Here is a 4,740-nt window from a genome sequence, read left to right on the forward strand (position 1 = left end):
TCCTCCCTGAAACTACCTCTCAAGCGATTGCAGGCTCCTACAACCTTGCCCTTGGCCTCTATGCCATGAGGCCAAAGCAGCCCAGGTCCCTCGGTCTCTCCACACAAGCCATGTGATTCAGGCCCTTCAGCCCAGCTTGGCAGGCCACCTCTGGACCTTCTCCAGTTCCTCCCCACTCCTGCAGAACATGGACCCCACACCAGGATAGATTATTTCAGATGTGGCCACAACAGCGCTGAGTCAAGGTAACTCCCCTTTTCTGGGTGGTTACGCTCATCCTAATTCAGCCCCGTGTGCAGCTGGCCTTACTCATGGTCAGCATGCTCCACTGGCTCCTGTTGCATCCCTTGTAGTGACCACGGCCTTCTCCTCAGGGTCACCCTTCAGCTGGTCAGCTCCAACCTTGCTCTGATACATGGGGTTATTCTTCCCCTGATGCAGGACTGGCCACTTCTCCTTGTCAAACTTGATGAGCTTTCTGTTGGCCAAATCCCAGAGTTTGATCCCAAGGTCCCCATGAACTGAATCTTCCTTGTGTCAGCTGTTCCTGTGTGCGTGTAGGTGGCTCACCCTGTCCTGTGGTGCCTCCAACAAGATGACAACATGAGGAATTGAAGGCCCTGATGGATAATAAAAGGAGGTAGTAGTTTAACGGCCTTGCTGACCAAGGTAAGAATTCCCAGTGCTGGCAGCCCAGAAACACCAAAGGAGGGCAACAGGCAAGCAAAGCCAGGGCCAGCGGGTAAAGGGAAATCAGGGGTGGGCTTCTTGAATGAGAGGGATTGAGGATGACCAAAGGAAAGAACTCGGGATGGGGGACACAGGGAATAGGAAGGTTGGAGGTGAAGCAAAGTGTACAACCATGGCTGCTTGTGGGCACCTATCAAGTAGCCCTCAGTCTCAGCAGGGAATCAGCATGGCTGGGCACACCTCTGATGGGCCTGCACAGGAATGCAGACGGCTTGGGGAGCAAACAGGAGGAATTAGGAGTCTGTGGGCAGTTCTTGAGCTGTAATCTCACTTAGGTATCAGAGACATGGTCAGATAGCTCACACCACTGGAGCGTGGCCATGGATGGAAGCTGCCTCTTTAGGAAGGATGGGGCAGGTCAGTGAGGAGGGGAAGGTGCCCTGTCTGTGGGTGAGCAGAAGGAAAGCATGGAGCTCTGTTAGTGATAGGTGAGGAGCCAGATGAGAGCCGATGGATCAGGATTAGTGGGCAGAGCAACATTACCATGGGTAATGTAGTTGGTGTCTAATGTGGACCAACTGGGTTAGGAAGAAGCAACAGATGAGGCCTTCTTCTGATGAGTAGGAGCAGCTTCTCATTTGCAGGCCCTGGTCCTCATGGCAGACATTACCCAGCTGGACATCTGCCGGAGGGGCAGCACAGCAGGGCACAAGACACTCAGGAGGTTTCTGGAGGGCACCAAGAACCTCCCGAGCATTCAGAGAGGGTGTTAGGAAAGCCAAAGCCCATCTCGATCTCAATCTGGTAATTCCATCTGGACAGGAAGGGCATCAAGAAAGGATTTAACAACAATGCCAGCAGCAAAAGGAAGGCTCGGGAAAATGTGGGCCTGCTGCTAGATGGGGTGGGACCCTGGTGACAGAGAACACAGAAGAGGCCAAGGTACTCCATGCCTTCTTCCCCTCTGCGTTTACTGGTAAGACCAACCTTCAGGAATCCCAGGCCCCCAAGACCAGAGGCAAGGAGCAAGGAAGACTTCCCCTTGGTGCAGGAGTCTCAGCTTAGGGAACATGGAAACAAACTGCACATGCATAAGTCCTTGGGAGCTGAGGGGATGCACTCATGAGTGCTGAGGAAGATGGCTGATGTCCTTGTAAGACCACTTGAAATCATGTTTGAAAGGTCAAGAGGATTTGGTGAGGTTCCTGAGGACGGGAAGACAGCAAATGTCTTGAAGCACGGCAAGAAGGAGGATGCAGGGACTTAGCAACAATTTAGCAACACCACTTAGCAACAATTAAAACATCAGTGTGTTATCAACATTACTCTCATACTAAATCCAAAATGCAGCACTATACCAGCTACTAGGAAAAAATTTAACTCTTTCCTATCTGAAACCAGGACACCTGGTATTTTTGTCTCTGAGGCAATTTCTAGCCCAGGTCATCTCTGTTCTGATCTCTTCCTAACCCTCCTCCCATCTACCTGGCCGTTCCTCGCCCCCTCCCCACCACCCCTGCAGGGCCCCGAGCTGGCGATGCTGCTCTGCAGGGTGATTTGGCTGTGGTGCCTGGGGTCACAGGGCGACTCCACACTGGCCTTGCTGCTCAGGGTGTGGAGCAGCTCCAGCTGGATGGGGATGGCTGCTGCTCATCTCTCCACTGCACTGGGGAGATCCCGTTTTATTACAGAGAGGCTATGAGGCAGTCAGCTCCGCCCCGGTGTTAGACACACTCTTACCCAGGCTCCAGGTGAGACAGAGCAGGTTCATGCCTCTGGAGAAACGAGACAAATCCAAACATTTCTCTAGGAACATCATAACCACGAGTAACAATAATGGTAAAGTTAAATGATAATGACAAAAACAATGATAATACACCAAAGCACCAGGTTTGGATGGGATATCCTGGGAGTCGTTTGCAGAGAGAGATGGAGAGTTGATCACTATTGCAGAAACTTTCATGTAATCCTAATTCCACCCTTGAGCTCCTGGTTCCTCATGCTGTAGATGAGGGGGTCACTGCTGGAGGCACCACAGAGCCGCCGTCACCAGACCCAGGGATGGGGAGGAGATGGAGGGGGGCTTCAGGTGCTGACAAACAGGGAGACCACGGCCAGGGGAGGAGGCACGCAGAAAAGGCTTTGTGCTGTCCCTGCTCCCGGGGGATCCTCAGCACAGTTGTGCACATTTTCCCACGAGACCCAGGAGGGTCCCGCAGCGGATTTTTGGAGAAGGGTTGTGCAGCCTGGAAGCACAGGGAGGCGGGAAAGTTCTCACGTCAGGCACAGACACTGAAGCTCTGACACCGCAGTGACCCGTTCTCTGACAGTGGTTCAAAGGAGCATTTTTACCTCACCATGAGCCTTCCTTGTGCTCATTTGGGTAATGGCCCTGTGTCCTGGTTTCAGCTGGGATAGAGTTAATTTTCATCTTGGTAGCCGGTATGGGGCTGTGTTTTGGGTTTAGGATGAGAACAATGTCGATGATACACTGATGCTTTGGTTCTTGCTAAGTAGTGCTAAGCTGTTGTTAAATAGGTTCTAAGTGGTGCTCACACTGGTCAAGGACTTTTCAGCTTCCCCTGCTCTGCCGGGGGCACAAGAAGCTGGGAGGGGGCACAGCCAGGGGGAGTGCTGACCCAGACTGGCCCAAGGGCTATTCCATACCATATGACGTCATGCTCAGTATATAAGCTGGGGGAAGAAGAAGGAAGGAGGGGGGACATTGGGCATGATGGCGTTTGTCTTCCCAGGTAACCGTTACGCGTGATGGAGCCCTGCTTTCCTGGAGATGGCTGAACACCTGCCTGCCGATGGGAAGGAGTGAATGAATTCCTTGGTTTGCTTTGTTTGTGTGCACAGCTTTTGCTTTGCCTATTTAACTGTTCTGATTTATTTTACTTCAGTTCTTAAACTGTTCTTATCTTAACCCACGAGTTTTCTCCCTTTTACCCTTCTGATTCTCTCCCCCATCCCACTGGTGGGGAATGAGCGAGCGGCTGCATGGTGCTTAGTTGCTGGCTGGGGTTAAACCACGACACCCTGGAACACGCCAGGAGCACAGGCACCACCGCCACCGGAGGGCAGACACGCGCCATGCCCCGCCCACCAGCTGCCAGCAGAAGTCCCGTCCCTTCCCAGCTGCCTCAGGGGCCATTTGCCACGGAAGGCACTCCCCTCTACGGGTCACATGCTTGGTTGTGATTGGCTGGAAGGAGCAGCCAGCCCTTCTGGTTGACCCAGAAGTACATCTGACCCAGAAGGCTCTTCCCCTGCATACACAGGGGCTGCCATTTTGTTTTGGCCACCATTTTGTTTAGGCTGCCATTTGGGGCGTGGTGGTGCCATTTTACGACGTGGTGCCACCATTTTACGACAGTGAGCTGCCATGATCTTAAACATCACACTGCTCTGTGATTGGCTGACAGCAATTGCTTGAGAGCAGCAAACCCACGTCTTCTCAGGAAATCCTGTGATTGGCTGGCAAGAGGAGCCTCCCCTCCCGCTGCGCCCAGAAGCAGTCGGCAAGGGAAGCCCCCTGTCATTACGTACAGGGAGGCCGCCACTTGTGACAGCCTCATTCCCCACAGGTTCTCATACTGCACTGTGGTTGGCTGGCAGCCATTTCTTTGACACCGTCAGACCCATGCATTCCCATGCATCCCTTTGATTGGCTGCCTGCCTCCTTTGGACAAGAAAGTGCTCGGATAGAAAAAAATGTACATTTATGTACAATAGATACATTTTTAGAAAGATATCTAAAACTGAGTGGACAAATAAGTATATACTATATTTTTATTTATTTATGATTAGAGACAGTATTTTAAATACATATACTTCTATACACATAGACATGTGTATGCATTTATATATAGATATATGTTAACATTTATAAAGGCAGAGAAATTGAATCTATATAGCAATTGCAACATAGGTATCAAATGGATAACACCTTCTTTAATAAGAGCTACTGGAATAATCAGAGTTTAAATGTGAATAGAAAGCAAAGTACAAGTGTGGTCAAGGTCCCCCACTTTACCAGGCGGCAGA

Source organism: Platalea leucorodia, assembly GCF_965183815.1.
Source record: "Platalea leucorodia genome assembly, contig: HAP1_HAP1_SCAFFOLD_268, whole genome shotgun sequence".
Lineage (NCBI taxonomy): Eukaryota > Metazoa > Chordata > Aves > Pelecaniformes > Threskiornithidae > Platalea > Platalea leucorodia.